This window comes from Lonchura striata, chromosome 1, assembly GCF_050655825.1.
Source record: "Lonchura striata isolate lonStrDom1 chromosome 1, ASM5065582v1, whole genome shotgun sequence".
Lineage (NCBI taxonomy): Eukaryota > Metazoa > Chordata > Aves > Passeriformes > Estrildidae > Lonchura > Lonchura striata.
In genome coordinates this window covers 90,268,723-90,287,219 of record NC_140703.1, presented here as the reverse complement: position 1 = coordinate 90,287,219, position 18,497 = coordinate 90,268,723, and the positions used below count along the sequence as shown (strand labels likewise).

The 18,497-nt window shown below is 36.0% G+C and overlaps 1 long non-coding RNA gene across 3 annotated transcripts in view; it reads right to left on the bottom strand.

Moving 5' to 3' along the window:
• The window catches only part of LOC110474669 (uncharacterized), a 409,027-nt gene that overhangs the window by 303,865 nt on the left and 86,665 nt on the right, over positions 1–18,497 (bottom strand). For 2 of the 3 annotated variants that reach the window (XR_014949692.1, XR_014949698.1), the window contains exon 2: positions 14,393–14,486. This is a non-coding gene — a long non-coding RNA (uncharacterized LOC110474669). Of the gene's footprint in view, positions 1–9,366; positions 9,465–14,392; positions 14,487–18,497 lie in introns of all 3 variants that reach the window. The other variant, XR_014949702.1, reaches the window with a different exon arrangement.

Below are 18,497 nucleotides of genomic sequence, written 5' to 3'. Positions count from 1 at the left end.
AATATTGTTCCAGAATTTTTATAATAAGCCAAGACCCCTAATCTACACATTAGGTACCACAAACAATATCTATGAATACGATAGTTTTAAGGTCCTTGACCTACATTTCTAAAAATCAGTATGTTGATGACCCAGAGGTTTAAAGTTTCCTACATTCTGCCATATAGAATAGGCTGTCATAGTTCTAGGAATATCTTTATGGTGTCTCTGAAGAAGTACCTGGACGTTAAGGATATCAGAAGAAATTTTGCCTCAGTTTCCCTATGCTGATCCATTCGAGAAACTCTTCTGTTTGCCAGCTAAGTGCCTCAACAGCTCTGTAAATGCTTCTTATCTAAAATGCATATCACCATTTGAGTGTGGGACACTCGAACAAGCAACTCTTCTCTCCCCACATTTTGCACAAAATATTTGTCCTTTGCCTTTATGGCAAACTACAAAATATTTGGCCTTTGCCTAGTTGGCAAACTACATAACATTACACTATCCTTTATTCTTTTTACAGGTATTTTTCTAATTTCTGCTTTCCTTTTTTTTTACAGACTTTATCAGTACTTTTTGTTTTTCCATAATACATTAAATATTCAAGCACATGTTGAATTTTACAATATCAGCATGGTCAGCCCCTAAGACAACGTCAACTTTACTCTGTTTCTTTTAAAAGATCGTCTTGCAAGTTCATCTTTTGATCTTGGGTTTGGATTCTTTTTGAGGAGGATGGGGGACATGTTTGTGTTTTCCCCTGTACCCAAAAAAGAAGAGCGGGCAGGTGTGTACCCAACACACATAGCAGAGAATGCAGCACAGCCCTGGAGGCAAGCAGGACTGTGGGAGCGGCGCTGTAGGGTGAAAAGCACTGCCAGGTGATGTCCCTTGCTGGGCCCCAAAAGCAATATGTTTGGAGAGGAGAGACAATATAACTGAGCTGCTAAGCCCCATCTCATTGCAAGGCTAATTAGTTTAAGTGGTTTGTCAAGTAAGTGCAATATTACTGCTTTTGGAGCTAGCTCGGTTAGATACTATTTTTGGAGGCCTCTCCATGTTAATTAAACATATTTCACTGCATGTTGTGAACATGCCATTAGCTTCCCTTCTATTTCTAATTAATTAAGAACCTTGACCACTGTTATGAATCATTATATTAAAACTTTATCTTTTGTCCTTTAAATGGATATATTGCAGAAATTAAATAAATACAGCAATGCACAAGATTTTATTAGCCATTTCTAAAGAAACTTAAAAGCTTTCATTACTAATAGCACAGCTAAAAACCCCACCAAAACTGCAACTAACCAAAAATTTCATGCAGACGTTTGCCCAGAAGTGAAAGTTGTCTTTCTGTTTCTGTAAGGTAGTCCAAGCAAAACTATTAAATTAGTCCCAATACCTAATGAGAATTCAGAGGAGGTTGTTCTAAAGAAGAACTTATTTGTTTCAGGCAATTGGTTTCAGGTGATAGCATAATAACCTGTGAAGAATCTCCTGCCAGGGGCTTCTTGTGGATATGAACACTATACTGCTGACACTTTTCCAAATAGATTTTGAATGCTTCAGTATTGGAGCAGAGTTCAGCTACATAATCTACTTTTTGATGATCATATCTAGTAAGGTGTCTCTGCCAGGATTATACTGACTAACAGGCTGGTGGCCAAGGTCAACACATGGTGAACCTTTTCTATTTTTACCATAAATAGAGATTCAATTGAAGGTCTACGCTGAGGAAGCCCAGCCTCCTCCCTTTGTAGTAATGCATCCTTATCAGGGCATCACAGAAAATTATGGTGTAGACAACTCTGAAAAAAAAAGGTGCTAAGAAAAATTAATCTTGAAATCTCACATTAGTTATCACCTTACTGAAGGGCTAGCATATTCCAGAGCTAGAGAAACACTCTGGTGGTGAGATAAGAAGCAAAGCCTGATTGTCTCTGCTGATCTTGGTCCTCCAGGGCTTGGAGGGACAAACTCCACAACCTTGTTATACAGAATCATTCCCTGCTTCCACTGTTTAAGACAAGGATCTTCACTTTAATTTTTAATTTTAAGGACAGGCTGCAGTCTTTGATATTTTCCATTTTTGCATATGTTTTAGGTGCACATTGTTCTTAGCATCTAATCCTGTGTGCTTCTCACTTTTAACTTTCTGTTATGTCTTGGTTTCATCAAGTAATTTTAGAAATTCTCCTTGTTAAAAAGCACTGAGGGACTGCACAAAGATTTTCTTTGCCTTAAATAGTCAAGAAACAAACCCTAAAAAACACACACTTCAGCAAAATATATTTGGACAGTACTGCCTGAGCTCTTCATTCCACATCAATGCCAGGGTGACTGATATTTGACCATGATTTTTGCATGGTATGGGCAAATGGACATATTTGTTGTCTATGATTTTACTGTTAGTAGTCCTTTGATACGGTGCATGAAAGTGGTGCACTGGGAGAAAAGCCAGATAAATTATATCATTGTTTGTGAACACTGTGCTGGGGAAAAAATTCTGCTTGTTACCAAAAGCTTCCTTTGCTGCTAGCCCTTCTCTTGGACATACTAATTCATTGAAAAAGCATCCTTAACCATTCTTCACATAATTCTCTCCTATAAGCACTTTCAATAGAGCTTGCATCTACTTTATTGATCTGAAAAGCCTTTAAATATTTGACCTAGTAAGAAGAAAACACAATGCTGTGATTGACATTCTGTCTCAAAAATTTGTCTGGGAGGTTTTTCAGAAACACACACACACATAGCCATATATATGGAGACTACATTAATCAACTTGAATATCAATGTTATACCTAAAAAATTGTTAAAAAAACTTTATGTTTTTTCTGAAAGTGTACAAATGGTGACAGAATGTGATTAATAAGGACTTAAAAGACCTGAAACTTCCAGGAGAAGTTTGTGGTTTTTTAATTACGTCAAATGTATTGTGAAAAATATCTTTTGCATTAGATTTTTTTTAATATGTGACTGATTTGGGTAATACATGAAAAATATTTTTTATATGGGAAGCAATTCAAAAAGTTGTGAAAAATGAAACTGTCTATTGAAAGGACTAAACCAGAATATTTCAACCTCCTGACATATTTTTTCTTGAAACTAAATTTTTAAAGAAATACACTTGCCTTACTCAAAATGTTTTATGCTGATTAAATAGAATGTTTCAATATAAAATAAACAAACAAGAATTATTCTAGATATACATTTCCAAATCTAGTCACAGTACATTTGCATGTGGCCTTTTCCTAACTGAGATGGATGGGGTCAAGTCCCTATGTGATTCATTCAGGTTGAGTTTTATATCCACTATCCTTCAGTGCCCTCAGACAGTATAGTTTGATATAGGGAATTGCATTTCAATCACTAGAAGGTTCATAGAAAGTGATCAGAGAAAAGGCATAAACACAGCAACCCATTTCTAAAACTGAAGTGAATATTCATCTTCTTTTTTGCAATACTCATTCAACTTCATAAAATATTCACTGTTCATAAATAAATCAGCGCACCTTAGAGCTACAAATACATTAACTAAGTTTCATTTTCTGTCAGGGGGGCTAATTTTAGAGCTGTATGAAAACGATTAAAATGTTTTCACAAAAAATTTGGCTTGTAGATTTCAATTTTGTAACTGGCAATGCTTCATCTGCAGAACACTTTTTTCTGCTCGCTCTGTTTATTGGTTCACAAATTTTTTTTGCATTATTAAATGGAAGCAAGCAAGGTAGCTCTGTTATTGCCTTCCTGCTGAGTACCTAAAGGGAGAAAAACAAAACTGGAAGTAACTGGGTTAGGTTGCTAAGACTGCCCTCCTCCTCCCTGCTCAAGTTGCTCCTCACCAACCCAGTGAATGAGACTGTGAAATCCTGACCCAGGTGTCAACGCAAAGTGCTTTTCCACAGGTTCCCATACGGCAATAAGACATCAATGGCATTGGGATTTTAATCATTATTACTCAATGAAAATATTTTGCTTAAGGCAATCCACCAAAATCAGAATAAGAAAATGTATAAAAAACACTATAATTTTCAGTGGGAGGCTAAGTTTAGAGCTTTGTGAAAATGAACATGCTGAAGGAAACCAGAAAAATCCCCAGGATTTTGGTCACAAAAAAAGATTCATCTCCATCCAACATTAGCAGCAGGACTGATGGAAAAAAAGAAGATAAGACACTTCTTGCTGCACACATGGCACTACACTAAACTTTGTGTTAGAATTGCTCTGCCATTGGATTCTTAGAGGGTACTGAAGTATGTCTGATCCTGACAGGCTATGGAATCCTGAAGTCCTACGAGTCAGTATGATGACTCATTAAATGTGCTACCAAAAATTGTTAAATTCACACAGGAATCTTCTTTTTCAGAACTTCTAACTTGCTCCTCCACCGTCACACGTCTCACTGCTCACAGATGAAGTGTTACACTATCAAACTTGCAGGCTTACAGAGTCAGTCCCTGTACTGAAAATGCCAGAAGGAAAACATATTCTGTACCCAATAAATCATATACCTTAGCAATGGCCAAAATAGTCTCTTCAATTTTGTCATTTCCAGTCTGAAACAAGTGTGGCTGTTTCTCTCTATTCGTATATTACTCTTATCATCAGAATTATGATATACAAAGCAATATACATCAAATGTATAGCTAGCACCTCAATTTCTACATAAGTTCATCCAGTGAATAAATTATGGAATGGAAAGTCTACTCTGAAGCCCATGCAACAAGCTGCCACCCAAATCAGTGAAAAGAAAGAAGAAAAAAAAAATATAAAACCATTTATAATATTTCAGCAAAGTATTCTATAGAACTGGAAAATATGAGATAAACATTTCCCAAACACTTTAATGGGTTAACTGGCTCTGTTGAGGGCAAGGGAACCCAGCAGATTTTCATCAGCTGAGAGCCTATGCCAAAGTTTTCTGATTTTTTAAATTTTGGCATGAACCTGTTTTCCTTTGGTATTTGTCTATTCCTGGCATATGTCCCCCATTCCTTTTATGAACAATAAATCAAAGAAAACATTTAATACTTCTGAAGTGTCTACCTCTCAATAAATTATCCTTCTATTCTGTTTGAGGCACTGCTGCCTCCTTCAGTGACCTCCCATTCCTTAGATACTAGAAAAATGCCTTAATATATATCTAAACTTTTCTGTGATTCTCATTTCCTGTTTTCACCTTTGCATTCATCATAATTTTTTTGTGAAATTCATTTTCTAATACTCCCAGATCTCTCTCATACCTGGGTGTTTTGTACCTCACATATGCCTGTGTCTCAACCCTTAATTACTTTTTCACATCTTTATTTACCCACACTGACTTTTTTACTTTCTAGTGTATATATTCCTGGATAAGACATGTAACCCTTGGCCACACATTAATTTATCATTGCACATTTTCCATTTCCCTTCTGTGGCCTTTGTACAAAATTCAATTACTTTATTCCATTGGATTTCAACCAAATCTTACCATATGTTTTCAAATTTCTTCCTCTGAATTTCAGCAACTTATCACCAACCATTTAGCTCTGACTTTATTATTAATGATAAAATCTGGGTTCCAAATATGTAGCCAGTTACACATACTCAGATGCACACAAATTTTCTTTCCAAAGGTCCATACTGTGCAGCAGGCTGGGAGCCCTGTCAGTGGAGCTCTACACCTACTCAGACTCACACACAGTTGGAGAACGGAGGGCCTACTGAATTCTGGATTTTTGTCAAGTTTTCACTGGGCATATTCTGGAATTTGATCAACACATAGGACTTATTCATAAGTGAATAGTATGTTTAATTAATTTCACTTCCTATTCTGTTCAAGAAAATAGTATTTTTTATTAGTTAGCTCCTTTTCCATCTATGAAATACATGCACTGTCCCCTCAAACATAGCCAAACATTTTATATTTTTGGATTTCTGTTTAAGTTGTGGAGTCAAACAGTGAGCAGTCATGAGCCTGCTGGCACCATTTCTGTGTTGCTGTTGGATGGCTGTGGCCCTTGTGATTGGGCTTCCTAGTAAAAGCAGCTGCTTTTAAAGGTCTTTTTCAATGAGCAGTGGAGCCAGTAAGACTAAACCAGACTTGCAGAGTTCAAGGTCAAAGAGGATGCAATCACAGCCAAATATATGGACTATGAAAACATAAATCAATAATTACCAAAAATTATTTGTAGCGAAGTTTGCCAGCATTATCCAGAGCAATTAAAGTATTGACCACTTATGACAGCACTTCCACAAACAGATTTTTTAGGCCAATTGAAAATGAATCCTTTTCAAATTCCTGGCCAAACTGAAAAATAAATTCATATTGTTTCTATTTGGTCTATATACCTTTGTCCAGCTATAAGTTCAAAGTCTATGAAAGACAAGTAGTGCCATTTCCTGGAACAGAAAGATCTGAGTAACAGCTATCTGCTGAGTATTAATGCTGAAACAAGGGAGTTGGCTTGGGATCTGAAGCTCCCCTTACCTGGCAGAAAACTTTCTTTTTGGGATAGATTTTGTGGCTTTTTTGTGATTGCCTGCAGGTAAGAAAGATCAACTAAATACAGCTAAATAATTCAGAAAATCAGCCTTAAGATGATTCAGATAGGGCATTCAGAAAGCAAGGTACAAGGGTTCAGGATTTATTTTGCATAACTTGCTGAGCTGATAGCTATTCCCAGTCACAGAACTCATTATGCTAAGCTTTGGTAGGTTTCATCTTTGCCATCTTTTTTCCCACAGTCTTAATTTCTCAGCTCTCTCAGCCTGTTGCTTTGTCACAAAGACTCTAAGGTCTCTGGCATGTTGCTGCAACCTCTGGTACAACAGGAAGCCCTCGGTAAGCAGAGCTCCACAGGGTACTTTCATGCAGAGAAGTAACACTGGGTTAAATTATATGTGTAAAAGCTAGCAGAACTCTGGAAGAATTCAGCAGCGGTAGGGCTTGTGCAGAGGCAGAGGAAGTTGCACCACCCATGTAAGATGTGACACTTCCAGAGGCTTTGGCAGGACTCCGCTCTGCGTATCTGCTACACAGATGCAAATGCACAGCACATGCTTCTCTGTAGAGCTGTTAGCCACTGCTGCTGCAGTGCACCAAGAGGGTTATTGGGCAGAAAGGATCACTTCACAAGACTTGTCAGTTGTGAGGAAACGCCGTCTCATTGTGTGGACTCGCTCTTGTCTGCACACCTATGTTCAGGATATTTAATGTGCTGAGAAGCAGACACTGTCTGAAACACCCACCATACGCAGATCTTGAAACGGAGTTTCAAGTAAGATCTTATTTGTGCATTTCAGTGCTTGTTAATCATATTCATTCACATTCCTAGCAGGCATATGGGGAGAGTCTATACAGAAGCCAGCCAAGAGGAAGAAGCAACTAAAATAAACAGATGGGTGGACAGGGAGGAAATAATATTAAGTAGTTAAACACATAATATAGTGTCTGGAGAGAAAAATAAAAGGGCTAAGAAAAAAATATCAGGGAAGAACACTTCTCTCCTTCCTTACAACACACGCAGAGCAAGTGATAAAGGCTTTTGGGGGAAAATGCTGTGTCTGTAAACAAATAAAGAGATTTTAAAGATTAATATAGAGACCTTAGCAGCACATGTAGAGCAGGCAATCTCCATTTTGTGTTACACTGGAATAAATAAAAATAACTATATTGTCCTCTAGTGAGGTTCTTCTAGATTTACACTACATAATTGAAAGCAGAATCTGGCCCAGAAAGAGGATTATTGAATTTAACCAAAACATTATGATGAAGTGAAAAATCAACAGAGGCTAAAATAGTGATGGATATAAACTCCAGCTGGTCAAATAATGAAAGGCAGATTCATGAAGATGTGACTCAAATCTGATTTCTTTGCTACCAGTGAATTCATTCTCTTCATTACTCTCCTAGTATCTTATTTAAAAGTTTGGTCATGTAGTCATGGCAAAGAAACAATACCATGTGAAAACAGTCAACATAGTAAACAATTCACCAAATGAACTATCTGAACTACACAGGAAAAAAATGAAGTATTGGTTATTGGTATTCACTCAAGTGCAGGGAAGGCAACTCACAAGGAGAAAAATTCTTTGCCTCTCTGATTCCTCTATTGCTTCACAGCCAGCTCTGGTGTGATCATGCCCTCATTAGGTGCAGGGCCTCACCAGCAAAAGGTGAACAAGACAGATCTTTAACTCAAGGATTTAAAATCTGGTTAATGAAGAACACATATGAAAAAAAAAATACCATAGTGGGTATATTGGGAACTCCTTAGTGTCTCTGAGATGACTCGTAGTGATGGTGGCAGGAAAGAAGGGATGAAAGTTGGATCAACTCCACTAAGTTCAGCAAAACTCCATTCCTAGCCTACTACAAAGCTAGCAACAACACTCATCACAGAATAATGAAGAATGTGGAAGCACTGGTAACCACAAGACAGAAGCGTAAAAAATCCAGTGTTTGGATTGGATCCAACCTGCCTGGAATAATTTGAATTTACAGAATTTCACATTACATTTTAAATGCATGTCTTTAGCCTGTGTAGCTGTGTAGTAAAAGGAGATGTTGCCTTAGCAGAAATCAGTAAGCACTGCCCTCCTGTCTGTCAGAAAGAGAGAAAAAATCTAAGAGGGACAAGAAGAAAAACTGAAAAGAGCAAAACAGGCATGTCTTGGAAAATAGTGATAGAGTTACCATTCAGTTAGAGTCTCCTGCACAATGGCAGCTTCATGGTTGTGCCCATGAAAGCAGACTGCCTTGTTTTGGAAAGGTGGTGACATTCGCTGCTTAGGTGCAATAGAGGAAAGAACAACGATGCAGCTCTGCTCTCTACATTCCCCAAGTGGAGCAGATATTCCAGGCTCTTAGCCTATTAGAAGGGTTTAGTGAGTGCATGGTACTTCCCTTTTCATTCCTGTTGCCTTATCTCCTGTCCCCAAAGGAGAAGAAAACTATTTTGGACCAAGTGAGTTTTAGATATGTGTAAATCCCAGTGATTCAGTGAATCGAATGTTCATCTTTTCGGATCTGGAGTAGACAGAGGAAATATCATAACTTATATGAGCAGACAAAAATTCTATCTTCCTAGATTAGCTAGGGACAATCTACCACATGTATTTTCTCTATGATATGTTCTCCATGCAAAGAAATATGGGTATTCTATGCATTCACTCAAAAGTTGCTATGTAGATCACACATCGGTAGGTACTGTGAATTCAACAGTTAACTGGTTTGTTATTTTGTTTTGTTTTGTGGTTATTTTTGTTGTTTTTTGTTTGTTTAATTTATGGTGTGTTTTTTGTTTTGCTTTTTTTTTGTTTGTTTGGTTTTTTGTATTTTTCTCTTCTTAAATGTGAAAATAAATGTACAGCAAGGGGAGGAGTTGGGAGACTTACTGCGTTTCAGAGGTGCAAAAAATCTGAGGAGAATCACCTTTATGGAGAGACAATGATTTTATTTTGCTCTAGTGCTTGAGGGGACTGGAGAGGAAATTCTGTAAAAGAAAAAAGAAGTCTGCTTTGAGGCTGCTTGCCTTGGAATTACTTTGGGTTGCTGCTGGGAGCGAGGAAGAGATATCCAGAGGAGGAGAAAATGGTAATAATAAACCACAGGTTCTTGTGAAGATGGGAAATTGAGTGCAAGGAAGCACAAAGTGTGCTGTACTCCTCAGGAAGGGCTACGCTGGTGTCATGCTTGCTCAACGACTTCCTAAAGCAATGAGCTGAGTTTTCACAGAGACTTGGGAAACATGTTTCTGTCTTAGGAGATAGGTGTACTACAGAGTTACACTGCTTCACTACCTGTTACTATTTCTAGGTTTCTGAAGCCAGAAAAAAACATTAATACTGAAAGTTGTTAGAAAATAATTTTAAATGATGGTATGCAGGTTTTATTGTCAGTTCTTTAAGTCTCTGGATTTAAAACATGTACCATCAGTAGTTTACACCTTTTCACTGAGAGCAGCAGCTTTTTGTTTGGCTTTTTTTGCATTCAGATTAGCTTAACATCTCTTGATTTGTTGCAAAAAAATGGCCTTTTGTAGACTTACAGGCTTACAGCCTTACAGACAGCAAACTATGGCATTTTCCACAAGCCATCCAGGACAGCATTTGTGGTTTTAAAAGATGTACCCAGAATTTCGTGTTGCCTGCATTATCCCTCAGAATAAGCACAAGCTCACTAAATTCAGGGTTAGATTTAGAAATGAGCATTTCTTATCATTCTTTATAGATTGTTTTCTCCATTGAATGCACACACCTGAAATTTCCCAGACCATAAGTTCTCCCAGGAATGGAATACCATGCTGTGCTCCCCATTTTTGGATGAGATATTGCCATATTCTATTCAAAAGGCTCATATGAATTAATTGTTTTGGAGGAAATGACTCTTCACTCCAAAGTGAGTAGAATGTATGAGAAATTGGGCTCTAGTTTCAACAAGTTTTACTAGCAGATCTGAAGAGTTTCCTTTCTATTTTTCATAAATAGTGACGTTTTCCACTACTAGGAAGATTCCCTTGTTCTGTGTTTGTGTTTAACTGCCACTTGTAAGAATTATGCAGCCACATCAGTAGGAAAATTGCAGTTCTTCAATTGTTTTCAAAAAGCATGGGAATATCTTCTCCTTATTATTATTGGTCTAAAAAGCATTAGTATTGACTTACAGATGGTCACCTATGCTGGAAGCTTATGAAAGAATCTCAAATTGTGGAAAGATTATTCTAAATTTAGGGAAACATCAACTCCCTAATGCTAAAGGTGGAGTCATGCTGCTAAACATATTAGTATTTCTTAATTCAAACACCTGTTCTGCCTGAAAGATACATAAAAAAGCTCTTATTTATTGCTTGCATCTCCATTTCAGATTTAATCTCACTATAAATTCATCTCATGTTAATTTATGTGCAAACAAAGACACACACATTTTAAATATCCGAAATGCTGGAAATAAACTTATTTTTAATTTTGTGCTTGTTTTCCATTTGTCAACCAGCAAATGAAAGGACTGAATAAATCATGCACTAATTGCCAGCGGTGCTAAATTTAGTGTGAGATCTGGAATCCTTTTGATCAAAACCGCTGAATATGAAATCGTCCTCAGCTCTCTAGGCAACTTTATCCGCCTTTCTATTCTCCATCTGTCAGTCACCTGGGAATTTGTGAACTATTCCATATGTCAGGCTTGTCAATCACAATGGAATGTGGGAACTATCTGCCTACTGCATAGGAATTCTTGTTAAAAATTAATCTGCATTAAACTAGATGTTCTATATTTTGAATACCTTATTGTTTAGTGTTGCTAAACATTTTTACCTATATAAGGCTAATGAGAAATTATATTTGACATGATTATTTGGATATGTTTTTGCAAGATTTTTTAAAATACACACAGAATTTTTTTTCACTAGTTCTGCAACACTTGGGAAATGTTGGTTTTTTCACCTATTTCACTTGTTATGAGTTTTCTCAATCAGTTGCTCAGGGTCTGGAATTTTAGATTCTTTTTCTTGGCCCAAAGGTGATTTTTTGTTTCTAAAGAGGGGCAAGGAAGTTTGTTGCAGCCACCTTTGGCTGGATAAATTTAGGGAGAGAAAAATATATTCTCTCCAATCTCCTCTAAGTTGTTCTCTAGAACTTGTTGAACAATTAAACCCAGAAAGTTTAAATGTATAAGCTACATAAACAAAAACAAAATAAGGATACGGACAGTTGATTCATAACATCTTGGTTGTTTTAGTTGTTTCTAAATTATAAGATGAGATAGCTTCTGTTTTGATTTAAAGAAATTTTATTTTAAAATTCTGTTTGCCTTCCCTGTATTTTCATAGAGAATGATTTAAATATACCTCTGTTACACTGGGGTGAGGTACAAATATATCTATTGAATCTTCTGCTATCAATAAATAACTTTGGATCACTTTTTCAATTAAAGTTGAAATCACATAATTTTAAGTGGAATTAGCTCTAGTCAATTACAAATTTCTAAAGAAAGTTAAAAGAAAAGAGCGACGTTATATAGCCTTTCCAATAAATATTCCAAAAATTTGCATTCATGTTTATGCTATTGCATTGCATGCAATTGGGTTTGGTGGGTAAGGCACACCTTGCTGGACAGCTCTTATGGTGGCTCCTTTTCTTATTCCTACCCTTTCCCCTCTGCCCTGATTCTTGCTGTAGTTTTTTTTCTGTTAGTCACCTGTTTCCAGCAGTGCAAAGATTCATGTGGGCGGGGAGCTGAAGTTCACCTGGCTTTTCTTGCATACAAAGGGGACACCCACTGAAAGTCAGCTTGGAGCAGTGGCTCCAATAGCCCACTCAGGGCCCAGGCAGCATCCTACTGCCTTTAGCTGCTGCTCTGCTACACTTACAATTAGTAATGTTCATATCCAAATCACCAAAATAACCAAGATATCATTGATAGAAATCTCAAATTGTGTACTCTTTCTCTCTTCTACTTCTGTGGCAGGAACATTGCACAACACATCATTTTTGCTTCTAATGTCCTCATTAGAAGAAAATGTAAAACTTACACATGTTTAAACCATGAAATATATACATATTTTTCTGTATGTCATTTAAAATCAGGAAAATATAAAAATAAAGTTTCTCCTTTATCTTCAATATATGGAAGAAGATAATGGAAGAAATGTTTGAAGGTTATTTAAAGGATATTTATAAGCATAACTTATATAAATTTTTAAAAAGTTATTTATCATATGAAAAGGCAGATATGTAATGAAAAATGATGTTCCTTAGACTTATAATACATTCCTTGATAACTAAGTTAGGAACAAAAAATGGTATTTCACTGCAATGAAACACAAATAGTTTCTCTTATTAACTTCTGTCTTAGTATCTGTCTCTAAAGCACATAAACATGAAATTTAAATTTTATTTTAATTCTGACTGTGTTACTATGAAGTTTCATTTTAAAAAGTTATACTGTCCCTTTACAAAATTCTCATTACTTGTATTTCATAGCCTCTCTCAGGAACTAAAGCCCAGTTTTATTCTGTCATCTGCACAGTCTAACTCTCTCTTCCTATTCTGTACTTTTTACTATTTAAATTTTGAATATTTGTACAAACAGTATTATCTTCTTTTTAGCAGTCTTCTGAACTCTGTAATGTAAGAATTTAATAAATGCTTTTGTAAAAATTTAAGTGCTTTTTAACTATGTCAGCAATTTAACTAATTTCTTCCTCCATGGCTGTTAAAAGTATCATATTGCAATAAAGGTGCAATAGATAAAAGTATTAAAAATAATAAACCAGCACACATATGGTACATAACAACACATATATACATAAGAAGACATATAACACCTATATACATAACATTGTAAACACATGTAGTGCAATTGAACACCATGTGCTACAGACCAAGCTCAAAGGAAAAGAGTCTGCAGGAACAAGGTTTGGTTCCAAATCCCTCTTCCACCTTGAAAGTTATTCAGTTTTTCCCTAAGCTTTAATTTTTCCCCCTTTTAATGAGATTGAAACTCAGGAAAGAACTTTGCCTCTAATCCCATGACTACTTGCATTTTTATTACAACTTTTCAGTTAGGACTCTACTTCAAGGCTTTCTGGAGAAAGAGACACATTGTGTTGCTTGGATAAAAGTATTGTACTACGGTGGCTTCTACAAAGAATCTCTCTAGTCTGGAGGGAAATTATTTTTCCTTTCAGAGTCCAAGAACTTTTGTGTGTATCAAACTGTAGCTATCTCAAAAAATTGTCACTCCACCTATGCATTACCTTCATGACTTATTTTTATGTTGTCTTGAAAAGAGGCTGGATGAGTCAGTGGATGTCCCCACCAGACACTGATTCTGCTGCTTTTCAAGGGAAAATTAGCAAAAGCAGTTGTACCTTGTATTGACTAACCATTATTAGATGGTAAAAACAACATGTGCATGCCTTCACCTCTAAATGCTAATGATTTGAGGCAGAACTAAAAAGGAAAATTAGGAATTAAAGAGAAAGCAGCTCATACAGGCAAAAAAGCATAATGTTCTACGTGACTCAACAGTTGACCTGTTTTTAACTATACCAAAACTGTTGGCTGTGCAGGTAGGCACTGCAATTTTCTCTCTCCAAGCCTCATACATAACTCTACATCAGTCTTCAAGACAACTGGCAGAGCCTGGAGACAAGGCTCAAAAACACCCCAGGCTCACGCCAGCTGTCAAACATATTTTGAAACATAAACTTTTCTGACATAGGAATTCCTTCCCTGATTTTTATCCTATTAATTTTCCAACAGAAAAGTAAAAAAAAGACAAATTCCAAAATGATTTTCAAAAGTTTGCTTTCAATTGCTAAATAATTCCAGCTCTTCAAGCTATACTTTGCTTTGAGGACTGTTCTCCCAGGAATATCAGACAGCTCCCAAACACTGAGGAAGATGACCTGCTCCTCACCTTGATGTCATCTGCTTCTTCACAGTCTACAGTGATGTGATTGTCCTTCTCTGACATCATTGCTCTGTCCCAGTGAGCTGGATCAGGAACCAGGCTGAAGAGTCAATCACCAAATAAATTTATTAAGCATTTAAAAATGTTTATATGTTAGCATATTAAAAATAAATATCCAAAAATTAACAGAACCATTCTATGCTGTCTTGAAGTTTCAACTTGATATATGCATTTGCGTATATTTCATAGATATACATGTTTATTATTATCTGTGCTTGTATATGTATCTGTACCTATATCTTTGTATACACACATATTCTGTCACAGGTTATTTTTTTTCAATTGCAACACATGTGTTATAGAGCTGCTTTCAATGTTTTTCACTCAGATACTCCAAATGTGTAAGAGGGTAAGCATGCAAAAAAAAAAATGAACAGCATAGAGCTGGGCAAAGGCAGTTGTTCCTTTTTAAGTTAGTGTAGTGCTGTGACCATGCCAAAAAATTATAGAAAAGTAACACAAGCTGCAGGGGGAATAAAGGAGAGATCCAAGTTTCAGCAACTTCCTGCCTTAGAGTGCTGCCCTAGAGTGCTAAACCTAGCATAGTTTTGTCTTGACTCTTAATTGCAAGACTGTAAGTTTGGTGAGGGAAGACTTAATGATGAGAAAGAAATAATGTTTACTGTTTTGAGAGACACCATGAGTTCTAGAGAATCTATTTAGGAAAGATAGCAAGAAAAAAGAGAAGCATAAAAGTGCTACATCTGATTTTAGCAAGTTTTTCTTCCTGTTCCATACAGCAGAAAATCTTCTGTGATGGCTGTATTTCCATGTCTGCATGCTTTAGGTGTAGCAAATTATCCATGAAACTGCTGATTTACTATGAATTAAGAGAAAAGCAGATTTATGACAGTACAGCTGTTAATATATTTCCCTTTTATTGTGATTAGCCAAGACAAATAATGTTTCAAAAAGAGAGGAAATTATCTATCTCTAGAAAATGAGACATGTCCTTAATAGAAAGATAACCCACCTTTTGAAGTTTATATGCAAGAATATAATGTCCTTCATATGAAATTTTCCCTACTCTCATTAAAAACAAAAAAAGTAATTCTGTGCTGCAAAAAAGCATGTTATCTATATTGAAGCCACAGAGGCTATCCAGCCATTTTATCAGGATATTGGGATGCTAAAGGAAGTCAATTAATGAAGTGTTGCATTTTCTTTCTTCCTTTTTTTTTTTTTTTCTTTCTTGTCTTGCCTTTGCTTATTAGAAAAACTGGAAATAATAATAATAAACACACACACACACACACACACACTCCCCCCTACATAAGTTATTGATATATCTTTTGCTGATTTGTAATCTCACTGTGTACTGCAACTTTAAGAGAATGTAATCATTTTACCTGTGGCCACCAATATTTTTTTTTTATTTTTAGGGGAGGCATGGACATGCACAAACACATCTACACTCACACAAAATGGTCAATATTAAAAGCATTGGTTAACATTAAAAAGCATTAAAAAGCACTGGTTAACATTACCAAAATGTTAACCAGTAAAATGTAAATTCTGAGTATCAGGGAAAATCATGCTTAGTCTTGATTTTGTTTTGGTGACCCATATATTTCAAAACATACCAGTAATAAATTTTTAAGCCGCATCTTTTTTCCCCACTTTTCTTTAAGTCATCTAAGGATGACTTAAGCCTTGTGCTGTTGCCTAGCATAAATCTCTTCCTGCTTCTTCCCCTGATTTCCAGCAATGAGTAAGTATCACTTCAGTTTCTGGCTGATCACAGCTGATTGGCATCCAGGACAGAAGGGTCTCTTCCAGAGACCACATGAAGATACACTTCAATATGAAAGTTCAGCAATCATACTGAGCTTTCTTACTATCAGCCATCTTCAAATAAAAATTAGAAGGTGCTTGGCCTGCTTCTTTCATTGCTCTTGCCTTCCACTTGAGACTGCAGCTTGTGACCTCACTGGCGTGGAGATTTTTGGACAACTACTCATCAGCCCTCAGCCCAATTCCAGAGACACTCCTTTCTCTTCATAAACAGTAACAGGCTTAAGAAATTATCTGAACAGCTCTTGCCTTCTTCACCTGTAAAGGGTGGACTGGCACATATTACATCATTTGCAATAAGATGTGGCTCTTCCTCTGTAAATCAGCTGAAAAAGGAGCTTCACTGTCAAGAAAATATCCAGGCTTGAATCTGACTTATGACTGTTTTTATTTATTTATTTATCTGTTTTGGGGGAGGTTATCTTGTGTTGTTTTGGTTGGGCTTTTTTTTTTTTTTTTTTGAACAGTGGAAGAACACTAAAGCAGTACTTTGAAAAATGTTACAAGGTATAAATAGCACTGCTGAGAGCAGAACACAGGCTTTGTTGTGTTATCACACAGCAGATCCAACAATATACTACAGATCCATATTGTCAACTGAAATGGAAAAGGAAAACAGTTCAACAAGAATGCTTCTTAGGAAAACTACCCAATTTATTCGTGTGTGTCTCAAGGCCAAAGCATCTTATCTTTGCACAAATCATTCTTCTGTAGTGAGTAACAGCAATACTTCAAGTGGTTTTCTGTTGTGTGTCATAACAGGCTTTCTATTGATGTTGCTAAAAAAAAAGTCAGTACCATGATTTTAAACTAGAAAGTGGTACACAGATTTATTCTAGAAGAAAAAAACTTGTATAGTAGATATTTTAGCAGTATTAAGCTCACAGAACCTGCACAAATATTTTTTTTCCATATTAGCAATAAAGTTTTTATTCTTTTATTTTAAACTGTAAGGTTGAACCTTTTACTGCACTCTTTGTTAGTTTGGGGGATTTTTTTGACTTTTGAGTTTAATTTTATCAGTTTGAGAGCAAATCTTCCTACATCAATGGAAGAAAAGTATTTAGCCAGTAGTAATCACTTTTTATTGTGCAATCATTACTCAGTTACTCTAGTCAATGCACAGATATTGGCTCAAGTATACAAGACCAATTAAAATAGGAACACTGGCAAGAAAACATAATAATACTTCCTTCAATTTATTAGTTACGGTAAATGGCTTATAACAAACCAAAAAGCCAGTAACATTCTCAGATAGATCCATTGCTTCTGTACTGTTGATAATTAAGTCTTTTGGTGGGAATTTGTTCGTAGGACTGATATACAATTAGACAAATTTGTTCACATATCATGTTTCATTGAAGTCTGTATGAGTCTTCTATGCTTGGCAATGGGTCCTGATCCTAGATGCTTTTATGCCTGATTAATTGTCAATATTAGGCAGGAGTTTGCTCATTAGCTCCTAGCAGGGCACAGCTCAAATTGCAGTAAGCTCCATTTAGAGATGATATGCTAACTGTTAATAAACTGCATGGATTGCATGTGTCTGTGAATCTCAGCTGACTATATGTGTATACATATACTCATACTCATATATTATGCATGAATACACACACACAAACATGTGCATACATATATGTGTGTGTGTGTATATATATCTATCTATACAAGTCAGCTCCATGGAGGAAAGGAATAAATACAAATTACTCCCCTGTATACAAGTTGTGGCTGCAAGTGCTGCTAACTTATTCAGGGCTCCCTAGTGAATAAAAACATCCCAACATAAATTTACTGTGTATTATTCATGCTACATTTTAAGTTTTCAATCTGTCATGTCAACTGCTTTAAATCATATCTAAACCAATGTGCTAAACAGACATCACTTTTAAACAAAAGGAAGTAAATTAAAGAACATCTTTCTGTACAACAGACATTTGTTTTGTACATTCATTTTCTGAGAACTTCATTTCTCGCTCAAGAGAGATAGAAGGTTGACAGAGAACTAACTGATAATGCAAACTATTTTTTTCCAGATCAATTTTACCTCCTTACTAGTAATACTGCTGTGCTCAACAATTCAGCCTCAATGATAAAATCTGACTGTTCCCAGATCATAAAGCACTTATCATGTCTAAAGTAAATATGCTTTATTAACATAATTGTTTCTTCTCCTAATTTTTAAAACCCTCCCGTCAGCCAAAGATGAAGTTTTTATGACAGTATTAGTAAAAGACCTTGTCCATGAGGCTCACAGGAA